Raw genomic sequence first — 12,378 nt, 5'->3', positions numbered from 1 at the left:
TTTCACAAAATGCAATCAACACTCTCTCGGCAACGCCACTCGCAAACTCCGTTTGTTGATTCCTTTTCTCCCGTCCCTTGGCAACCGCTCGTGGCCAAGATCACGTAGGTCTCCTCTTTCCAAAACTACGCGATCAAAAACAATCGCCTCGGCTCTCGCGACATTCCACGCGGTTCACCCGCCAACTCCCTGGCCTCTCACTCACGATACTACACTCTGCCATTCTGCAATAACATCTGCCCTCAGATGTTGCCTTCTATCTCGCTGTCATCAGATGCGTCACTTTCGGCGTTTATGACCCAAGGTTTCATAAAATCAGCAGTAGTTGATGACCGTTTTGGCCCCTCATGCTCTCCTACCTTCTCCACAATGTAGCGATCATTCCGCATTGCTCGCACTATCCGGTACGGACCCAAAAATCTTCCTTCCAGTTTTAATCCTGGGCCAAACTGCGTTCTCTTTATGGCCACCAACTCTCCACTTAGGTACTGTTTCGCACCTTTTCTTCTTTTGTTGTAGTGCCTCCGATTTTCCTCTTGAGTAGCAGCAATTTTCCACCACCCATTCTTCTTCAACCAATTTTCGGATCTGTGGGTCTTCTTTAGTTTGCATCTCGACCCCGACAAGTAGCTGGAAAGGAGTTTTTCCCGTGCTCCTGTTTAATGTAAAATTCAGGTATTTCTGTACTTGGTCGACATGTTTATACCAATCATCGGGTTTAGGGGCAGTCAGTTTACTTAGTAAAGGTATGAGTGTCCTGTTTACCCTCTCTACCTGCCCGTTCCCCCTCGGCGCCCCCGTCGTGACTAATAAATGCTTTATATTTTCCTCTTCGCAATACTCTTGGAACGCGTTGGATGTGAACGCTGTTCCCCGATCAGAGATAATTCGTCGTGGGTTCCCAAAAACAGCCGCTTGCTTCTTCAGTCGATCGATAACATCCGCGGTATCAGTAGATCTAGTAGGATAAAGCCACGTAAACTTCGTGAACGCATCCACTACTACAAAGATGTGTGCGTATCTTTTCTTTGTAGCTGTCATAGGGCCCGCATGGTCAATATGGTAAGTGTCTAACGGTGTGTCACCTTTGTCTAACGGATTTAGATATCCCTCTTGCTTGCCCAATTTTCGTTCGGCTAGGATACAATCGAGACAGTTAGATACCACATGCTCGACCTTTTCACGTAGCCCCTTAAACCAAAAGTCCTTCTTGACTATAGCTTCTGTTTTGGTGACCCCAAAATGCCCACGCTCGTGCGCCTGCCTGACTACCTGAACCTGCATAGCCTTCGGTACTACTATTAACACATCATCCTTACACTCTTTATACAAAATATTGTTCCTTATTACATACCCATCGACCTGATTGCACGTTGCGGCGTCTAAAATCCTACGGACTTCAACGTCCTTGTTCTGTGCACTTCTCAACCGTGCAATCAGCCCGTCTTCACTTTCCGTTACATACATAGTGCTCGGCAGGGGGGTTCTACTCAGAGCATCCACATGCTGCGTGCTTTTACCTGGCCTATGACACACCTGATACTTAAACTCGTCTAGTAACAAGGCCCATCTGGCTACACGCACACACAAATCTTTCTTTTTCATTGTCATAGCAAACGCTTGGCAATCCGTGACGATAGTAAACGGCATACCTAACAGATATATTCTAAACTTGTTCAACGCTTTTACAATTGCTAGTACTTCCAGTTCGTAACTGGTGTACTTTGCCTCGGCGAGAGTTGTTTTTCCGCTGGCAAAGTAGACCGGATGGAATTTTCCATCGTCCAGATCTAGTTGCATTAAAATTGCTCCGTAACCCTCTGCGGACGCGTCTGTATGCAACTCAGTCTCCGCGCCCATTCTATACAACTTTAACACTGGTTCGTTGACAAGCGCTGTTTTCAAGATTTCAAAGGCCTCTACTTCTCGATCGCCGAACTGAAATTTTACCTCCTTTTTCAACAAATCCGTCAAAGGCTTAGCAATCTTCGCGTATCCCCTAATAAATTTTCGAAAGTACCCCGTAAGTCCCAAAAAACTCTGAACCTTTTTAACAGATGTTGGCTTGGGAAAGTTTGCTACTGCCCTAGTTTTATGTGTAGACGGCCTTATGGTATTTTTTGAGACTATATACCCCAAATATTCAATTTCCTGCTGCAGAAAACGACATTTTCCCCAGTTTATAATTAGCCCATACTGCTCAGCTAACTCTATGACCATTTGCAAACGTTCCCACGCCTCCTCTAAATTCTTTGCAAGAATAATAATGTCATCCATATACACGATAACAATACCTTTACCTACTAGTTCCTTAAAGATCATCGAAATATACTTCTGAAACACAATGGGTGAAATCTTTAAACCAAACGGCAACTTCAAAAATTCATATTGCCCCGATGGCGTAACGAAAGATGTATATTTTCGGCTGTCTTTGTCTAAACACACGTGAAAAAAACCATTCTTTAAATCCAACGTTGTGAAAAACTGAGTACCTTGCAATGCATCTAAAATATCATCAATTAAAGGCAATGGGAAATGTGGACACTCAATAAGTTCATTAAGCTCGCGAAAATCAACACAGACTCTGATAGAACCATCTTTCTTTCTAACTACAACTATGGGACTTGCATATTCTGAGTTTGACGGTTTTATTGTGCCTTCATTTGTCCATAATTCCATCAACTCGTCCAGCTCTTTTTTCTCCGAAGGCGCCAATCTTCGCGGCCTTCGAACCACAGGTTTGTCACTCTTTAAAACGATTTTTGCCGTTATCCCAACGTCCCGCTTTTTCTCCGGCCTATACCCCCTAACGATATCGCGAATCGCTTCACGATAATGCGGTTCCCGTACGTGTGTTAGGTCTGTTTCGTCGGTCTGTTCTACCACGTTAACTCTAAACACATCCGGCATGTCTTTGTTAGTCTGTTCGTCAAGCCGCAAGAAAGTCACTTCGCCTCGTTTAACCCGTAACTCTACCTGATCCAGAAAATCAGTGCCTAACAACAGGCCGTGCTTCGTCAATATTTTGTTTGAAACAACGTGCAAAGTGATTGGCAGTTTACACCCATCAACCGTCATTACCTTGGTGAATTCACCCCAGGTCTCATTGCCAGCGGAACCAACACCGTCGAACTTAAGCGTGCATTTACCTAGGGGTGGTGACCCTAACCTCGCATACTCGTCTGATCGAATGAACGTGAGATCACTACCCGTATCCACTAGTGCCACAAACCTACAATCATCTATCGCCACTTCCTTCACATACTTCCCCTTTTCGGATCTTGACACTACGCAAGTCTCTTTCGGTCGTGCCGTACACCTCGCTGCAATATGTCCAAATCCGCTGCACTCGGAACACCTAACACCTTCTCCCCTCTCCGGACACATAACACTTACATGATCCTCACTACCGCAAATGAAGCATCTTCTTTTCTTCATTGCATCTACAGATTGACTGGGCTTCCCGTTCTTCTGGGTTTTAGCCGGCTTCACAATCGACTTTATTCTGCGACTCTTCTGCTCTTCGTACATCACTAACCTCTTCCTCAACTCTTTGATTGATGTAGCGCCGTACAATATAGCCTTATTGTTCTCGTCGTCTATTATTCCATCCACGATGTATTCCACCTTTGCTTCCTCCTCTATGTCCACATGGTTGGCTATTTCGAGCATGCGGTACATGTAAGCCAAACATGCTTCATCACTCTCCTTTTTTGTTTCTTCAAGTTTCTGATGTACTTGCCTACTGTTGACTTTCCTCGAAAATTCTTTCACTAGCCCCCTCTTCAACTCATGCCAAGTCCTGGCATGACACTCGAAGCTCGCAAATATTTTCGCTGATCCCTTCAGCAGCTTCCTCGCGTAGACTGCCTTCTGCCCATCCGACCACATGCACGTATCAGCGACTTCCTCGAACGACTCGAACCATCGTTCGACATTTTCACCTTTGTTGCCACTAAACGACTCTAATGCATCTTCGACGTCTCTAAAACTCAGTGTCGAACCAACACATGCCCTTCGACAATATTCATCACGGTCCTGATACACCCTTCGCGTACCTCTCTTGTATCCTCCTGCGTCTTTTTTGTCATCTTCATACTCACTTTCGTCGTCGCTTTCTTCTTCCGACGTTATGTCATTACCATCCATGGCCGCTTGAAGCCGTGCGCGTAATTCTACTTTTCTTCCCGTCGTTTTTAAACCCAAACTAGCGAGGCGCTCCTTCAACTCCTTCGTATTCATTTTCTCAAAATTTTCATCTTCGTTACAATCACGCTCAGCTCTCTGTACATTTCCTAAATCTCGTTGACCGGTTAGCTCTTCACCGCCCGTCGATCCCTTAGGATACGATTGTCCAGCCCTACACGCCCGATTCAGCCTTGCAATCAGCACTGACCTCGCACCAGATATAGGGAGGTTCATTCGCGCGAGCTTACTCCTCAGCTCCTCCAGCGTCGAACCCTCTTCACCCGACAATCGTTCGTCCCCGACGTTTGCCATTTTTCACACTACACAAACTTAAACAGTCAACGATATCGTCTTTTATCGCACCGCGTACCGGTAAATTCACAACTAGCTCGAATAGCTCTGTTAAACCGTTTCGTTTTCTGTCTTGTCCAATCCCGGACGAGCCCCCAAAAATGTAATATCGTGATATAATATATTTACAAGGAATGGATGATACAGATGTTAATCGGACAGAAAAAGACGATTGTTGTTCAACCTGAACTATTCACACCAAACGTACAGAAAACAGCACAACTAAATAATTAGATAACGACTCGACTTTCACAAAATGCAATCAACACTCTCTCGACAACGCCACTCGCAAACTCCGTTTGTTGATTCCTTTTCTCCCGTCCCTTGGCAACCGCTCGTGGCCAAGATCACGTAGGTCTCCTCTTTCCAAAACTACGCGATCAAAAACAAACGCCTCGGCTCTCGCGACATTCCACGCGGTTCACCCGCCAACTCCCAGGCCTCTCACTCACGATACTACATATATACATTAACTATTTTTATATGTGTGTACAGAACTGATGGCGAACTCATCAACCATTTTCTGAACGACGGATGGAAGAACATGAATAGCAATCCACACAGTGGAACTGTAAAGTATTTGTACGCCACTCACGAAACCAAACACTGATGCTATCCACCTGTAAACAAACAACATTTATAACTATGCATATAATTTTCACTTATGTTCACCACTATATATATATACACGCATGTTGTAAAGTAGGCGGTATTTATAACATTCACTTCCATTGATAATGCAAGTGACTCATAAAAATAAGCCGTCATATTTACCATTGCACGCACATATATATATATATATATATATATATATATATACCCGAAAACAAGGTACATTTGTGATATTTGTTCCTATTGATGATATATACTTATATATTTATAACAATAAAACAAATCTCATTTATACTACTTACCAATACGTACGCATATATGTATATAATTACAATCCAAGTAGTATTCATAATATTTATTTTCACTGATAACAAGTACGTAAAACCTAAAATAAAACAAAGGTTTTAACAATAAAAAGAAACAAAAAAAAAAGGAAAAGGGGAAGAAGAAAAAAGGAAAGAAAAAAAATATAACGTTGTTAGGGAAGTGATACATTTACACTGTACATGAGAGTGTGTGTGTAAGGGCCAGAGGGCGTCAAGGTCTTAGTGGAGACAAAAGACTGTTGCCAGATGTTAGAAGAATCTAGGATAGTCGGTTGGCGACCAGCGTGCGTGCAAGACGTTCTTCAGAGAGTAATATAGATGTATAACTGTTGTGTGGGAAATGTAGGCAATAATTTGTATTCCCATATCCTCGAATTTCCTTAACAAATATATATAAATATAAAATTTTCTTTTTCTATAAAAGGTTATTCCTATTTCTGATAAACTCGAGAAATGAAAACATTATACCATGATACACTGACACAAAGATACACCACACAGAAGAAACTAATAGAGAACGCTTTAAGCTTGGCAAACTTACCGCCCGACGAATTTGCATACACCATAATCAAAACCCAGGACACATGGCTTTGATCGCAGGAGAAGCGGTCCATATAGTCAAATGCATTCCGGTACAAGTAAAGGTACGACATACAACAAAATGCTACTCGGAACTACCCGTTTGGCAAAGGAATCGCACCACAGGAACTCCGCCCGGACGTGCGCCAAACGTGGCGATATTCAGCACCATCGTCGTTGGCCACGAGCGGAATGTATACCCAAAAGACCTCGATGCACTACGGGACCACGTCATGTTCGCGGCAGAAAATCTGCAGTCTTGAACGCATTGGCCAGAGGAGCAACAGGAAAAACAATCGTCCCTGGAACAGTAAACATCCTGGGAATGATGGACAAAACACATTAACGACAATAGCGAAAAATACCGTATCAAGCTTATGGACTGGTTTTATGGATTTTGGAACTGTCAGTGCAGCAATATTTGGAATACTCGCAATATTTAAACTAATCAAGACAATAATATATATAGCCGCACACGGATACCAGTTACGTGAAACTTACGAATGCGGAATCGCCCTATTAGGAGCAATATGCGGCTCAGTCACCCACCCGCTACTATACCTCAAAAGAAGACGAAATATCGATGATCAAACTGCACAACCTCAAGGGATATCGATAACACCGGTAGTCACTCAACTACCAACGACATCTACGTCCGCCTTGAGCGAACTCAGAGATACCATCAGTCAAATTTCCTTTGGAAATTTGAACTCCAAGGGCGGGGGTGTCACGTCCCGCGCTCCGCACGCGCCGTAACAAGAACAAGAAAACCATTCTATACAAAACACGCGAATAAGGATTTGAATGCACAAACGAACACACGGCACTACGAAACAAAAGGAAGGATTAACAAAACGAGGGCGATTGACGGATCCAACCAATAAACAAAATACATATACACACAATTCTAAATAAACCAGGAAATAAGAATAACTACAAAAGGGGAAAATAATTGAAACGCCAGGAATATATATATATATAAATATATTTCAATCAATCAATTTGGAGAGTTACATATAAGTATAAACATATATGCCGAACATGTAATAACCTAGTAAATATTAGAGACAGTGCTTCCAATACTATGCAATAAATACAATATTATCAATTTATGAAATATAAGTATACATGAAGTCAAAAACTAATAGTTTAACGAATACATAAAACATACAATATTGTATTATTAAAGAAATGAAGGTTACATTGTCAGAAATATATATATGTGTGCGAATTCTATCAAACTGATAATCTTAGATACATACTTAAAACTAGCCTACATTCCGGTAAAGAATTATAAAATAAGAACTATATTACGGAACATGCATGTCTATATATAAATATATAAATTATATTCTAAACTAAACTACTATTAATGTATGCGCATTCTACATTATTGATTCAAATCGATAATCTAAGATACATACTTAAAACTAGCCTACATTCCGGTAAAGGATAAATAAATAATTGACATTTCATTTCGTATGAATACTACACTGCCAGGAGAAATATGCATATGAATACGTGTATATATATATATATATATATATATATATATATGTATGTGTGCGCGTATGTTTTATATTATCGAATACTCTATAAAATAAACTACTCAAAACAATAAATAACGCAATCGAAGAATTACAAAACATTAGCCATATTAAAATGACACACAACATAAATATATATATATATATATATGTCGGAGATGAAATGAAAACCGGAGCCTTCCCTATGCAATTTTGAGGAAGCCTTTTAATGCTTTAGCCCAGATTTTATCATAACTGTAATTAAGTAATTGTCATCTGTAATTGTTTGACATTTGTGAAAAGCGAAAGTGGGTTCGAGGTGACAACTGGTCGCTGAACGTAGCCACGGTCACGGGATAAACGTTTTGCCTGACGAAGGTGTGGATCGGTTGTATTGTTCTCCCTAGAAATCACATAGAATTGTACTTTAGAGATGTCGATATAATGGGACACACGTTGTATGAGGAATCAATCTCCAGACAGAAACTGCCTAGCAACGGCGTTTGGATCTTTCTCGATGTTTCCAAGGAGTATATAACAAACTTCTGACAGATATTGCCTAGCAACAACGATTGGAACCTTCTCGATGTTTCCAGCGAGAATATAAAAAACAAATGCAGTCGGATTACGAAAAAGATTTTAATCAGAGAGCATTCGTGTGATCGCCTTGGAAAGTGATACATCGAGTAATTTTCCGAGTGATTCAGCAAACGTATTTTTTGTGTTATAAAAATTGTTTAAAGTTTTCCCGTTGACCGTGGATTCGTTTGAACCCCGGATCATTGTTTATAGCGTAAATTAAATTCAATATTTGTAAATTTATCAATCGTTAATTTTCATTATTCGTTAAATTAGTAAATCGTAAGATATATTATTCGTTTATTTTATTGTTCGATAAAACTTATTATTCTTTAATCTAATTAATAATCTAATTTATCATTTGTTAATCAATCATATCATTTATAAGAATTCATTATTCATAATATTTGTAAAACCTTGTTTATTCGTGTAAATATATTCTCTGTTTTGTAAAACAATGGCTAATTCAAACGAAGAATCGTTACGCGCCTTAAATCCTAATGTTAACCCGACATATATATATATATATATATATATATATATATATATATATATATATATACGTATATTCACACGAACAATACTTTTGTCACTTTAAAACAATATTAATAAATAAATGTTGTAATTGCGGTAGAATAAGGAAAAACGAGCGGCACACGGAAAATTACTTCGATATCAAGCAAAACTAAAGACCCGTCACTATAACTTTACTGATGACATTTATGAGCAGCCATGTTAGATTTACACGCGTATTGCGACAGGAATATTAGGGATTAATGGAAGTCAGTCGCGAGAAATAAATCATGAAAACACATTCTTAACACTTTTCTTTAATAAAATCAGTGCGCAACTACAAATGTAAAAAATATATATATGTCGGAGATGAAAGAACACCGGAGTCTGTAATTGAACAATTGTAGTTATTCAATCCGATTGTAATTGTTCGAGAGTTGTGATAATGAGCTTGGGCTCGAGGCGACAGCCAGTCGCCGAACGTAGCCGCGGTTACGGGATGAACGCTTTGTTTAACAAAGGTATGGAGTAATTCTATAGCTCTCCTTAAAAGAAATATTCGTGGCGACACGCGACAGTAAACATTCCAACGGTTTCTGTCCCGTGGCTCGCCACACGCAGACCCTATTCTTCGAGTAAGATGATTCACGCCCCTAACCCTAATTCTAATGTAAACCCGACATGTATATATATATATATATATATATATAATTAATTAAAAAGGGGGAAATATAAAATTAAAAATACATATATTTAACAAACATAAAATAGATATCACATTTAAAAAAAAATATATATATATATCATACATAAAAGCAAAAGACATATAAAAGGAAAAAAATAATAATAATAAGGAACCTCTGATGGAAATGCCTCCGCAAACATTGTTCGAACGTCGATCACCGAAACCTAGGGAAACAACAAGAAAGGGAAAAACATCAAAATCGCAAACACAATCATAAGCGTACCCCCAGCGGACCACCACCCCGTGGGGGATGGCATAAATAAGCAAAGCAACGTAGAGCAGGGCTCATTATTATTCCGGTGAACATTCTTATTACGTCCATTGCTCATTATTATTCTGGTGAACATTCTTATTACGTTCATTGCTCATTATTATTCCGGTGAACATTCTTATTACGTTCATTATTCTTCGTTCATTATTCTTCGCTCATTATTATAGTGATCATTGTTATTACCGTTCATTATTCTTTGTTCATTATTATTGCGATCTTCGTTATTACAGTTCATAATTATTTTGTTCACTCTTTGTGTTCATTGTTATTACGTTCGTTATTGCGCTCATCTTTAGAAATTTTGTATAGTATTTTGCGCTTCGGTGTCTTTAGTTTTTCGGTCAAGAAAAGAGAGCCGCGACTAAGTAAAAAGAAAATTTTATCTTTGAACGCGCATTGTAATTGCGGTATTAATCCAGTTAGGATTAAACGCAGGTTTAAGAATCGAAGACCACATGATGGCGTGTTTCATCTTAGCCGGCCTCGTGGCGGACCCAAACTACGCGACATATCTTAGGACGGTGAGACTCGATAAGAATCTAACCTCGAGGGTCGTGAAATCCGATCTCCTACTTGAGGAAAGGAGAATGGAAGCGGCCATGGGTCCCTCCGAGAAGAACAGTGCAATGGCGGCTTGCAAACAATCGAAGACCAAGCCCCAACAAAATCAAGATGGCGCTAAGAAAAAGCACAAAAACCCTTAGGATAAAAAATGCTATAAATGTGGAAAACGAGGCCACATATCGTACAACTGCCATGAGGGAAAAGAAGACAAGGAAGAGAAAGACCCAGAAAACAAAGTGGAGAAAGGATCGGAAGATAAACCGAGATCCAAGGGACTTATCTCCACACTGGCTTTATCATCTATCAACCACGTGGAAAGGGACAGGATCAGCTATCTTGACTCGGGAGCCTCAAACCATATGACCCCGGATAGGTATCGGTTCGTGGACTTCGTGCCTGCGACTGGACAGATCCGGATTGGTAAGGGGTACCTGGAAGTCAAGGGAAAAGGCACGATCGTCGTGAAGATGACCAAAGCCTGTGGCGGGTGGAGTCTATCCTTGTCGAACGCCCTGTGGGTGCCTGAATTAGATGTAAATCTAATCTCGATCACTCAATTGGCATGGGGATGTGGTATTTAACTCAAAGGTAGGAGACAACGTGTACTACCTAGAGACAATACCACCTGAGAGGCATGTAGCAAACGTTTCCATGGAGAACGATCAAGAAGAACCTGGAAATGATGACGACCACGCCGAGGTTATTGAAGCTAAGGCGTACAAAGGTATCGTGTCATGGCATGAGAGGTTAGGTCATCTACATGGGGACGCGATGAGAAAGATCCCTGTGAGGAACGTGAAGGAGGGCTCTAGGATACATGAGGAACCATGCGGGGTCTGCGTGAAAGGGAAAATGACAAAAGTACCATTTCCGAAGACAGCCCACCACATGTGTCAACGTCAGAATCATCAGTAGGAAGAATGAAGTACTCAAGTGCTTCAAGGAGTACCAGGCGGAGGTGGAGGCTTTACACCAATCCAAGATAAGTGCCCTTCAAACAGATAACGGGGGTGAGTACACAGGAGAAAACTTCGAGAACTACCTGAAGGAGAAAGGCATCTTACACAGGAAAACTGTTCCTAGAAACCCTGAACAAAATGGGGTCTCTGAACGAGCGAACAGAACCCTGGTCGAGATGTCCAGATGTTTACTCATCCAATCTGGACTCCCTGACTATCTGTGGGGGGAGGCTGTGAACACGGCATGCCACATAAGAAACCTATGCCCATCCGCTGCCATCGGAGACAAGATCCCACTGGAATTATGGAAGGGTAAGGGATGTGACCTCCAAGGGGAGATAAACAGACTGAGAGTGTTTGGATGCAGAGTCTGGCATCTAAAGAGTCCAAGCGGAGGAAAATTCGAGAGCAGAGCGGATGAGGGGATATTTGTGGGATATGACAGACAGGTCAAAGGTTATAGAATTTACCTACCGAAGATCCAAAAGGTGATAATATCCTGTCATGTCAGGTTCGAGGAGAACACGTTTCCCTACAAGAGCGCTAAGGCGGAAACTAACCATATAAAGGATAAGTCCTCGGAATGGATATGGGATGTAGAAACCTTTGAACATAGGGGAGAAGCCGGTCAAACTGACGTCGAGACACAGAGTGACGGAGAAAACGACGAAGGGGAAACCGACTACTTTATGGACAGTTTAACGTGTGAGGACAATCCAGTGAATACTGTGAGTGTACCGTTTGTGCCGAGGAGGTCGGCAAAACTACACAAACCAAGAATATGTGATTGTTGTGCTCACACTGCGACTGTTTGTAAAACTCAAAACGTGTGTGTACCTGTGAATGTGTATGAAGCCCTGAGGGGGCCAGACGCTCAAAAATGGACTGATGCAATAAGGAAGGAACTAGACAATCTAAAAAGTAAAGATGTGTGGGACATTGTGCAAAGACCCTTAAATAAAAACGTTATAGACTGTAAGTGGGTGCTTGTGATAAAGAGAGACCCTGATAGGTATAAGGCTAGGCTAGTAGCTCGGGGATTCTGGCAGAGGCCTGGAGTAGATTATTCAGAAACCTTTAATCCAATAGCAAAACGCAGAACTCTAAGAATTCTGCTTGCTCTATGTGCGGAAAATGAGTGGGTTTACGAGCACATCGATGTGGA

General features: G+C 41.0%; 1 long non-coding RNA gene across 2 annotated transcripts; it reads right to left on the bottom strand.

Moving 5' to 3' along the window:
- Positions 1 to 4,861: 4,861 nt before the first annotated feature.
- LOC143304990 (uncharacterized) lies at positions 4,862 to 5,958 on the bottom strand. Of its 2 annotated transcripts, XR_013061664.1 has the most exons (3): positions 5,658 to 5,958; positions 5,454 to 5,536; positions 4,862 to 5,159 (listed from the first exon to the last, which is right to left on the bottom strand). It is a non-coding gene; the product is annotated as an uncharacterized LOC143304990 (long non-coding RNA). The 2 variants fall into 2 exon arrangements; XR_013061663.1 differs by having other exon boundaries at positions 5,454 to 5,957.
- Positions 5,959 to 12,378: the final 6,420 nt, after the last annotated feature.

This window comes from Bombus vancouverensis, unplaced genomic scaffold, assembly GCF_051014615.1.
Source record: "Bombus vancouverensis nearcticus unplaced genomic scaffold, iyBomVanc1_principal scaffold0070, whole genome shotgun sequence".
Taxonomy (NCBI): Eukaryota; Metazoa; Arthropoda; class Insecta; order Hymenoptera; family Apidae; genus Bombus; species Bombus vancouverensis.
This window is presented reverse-complemented; position numbering and strand designations above follow the sequence as displayed.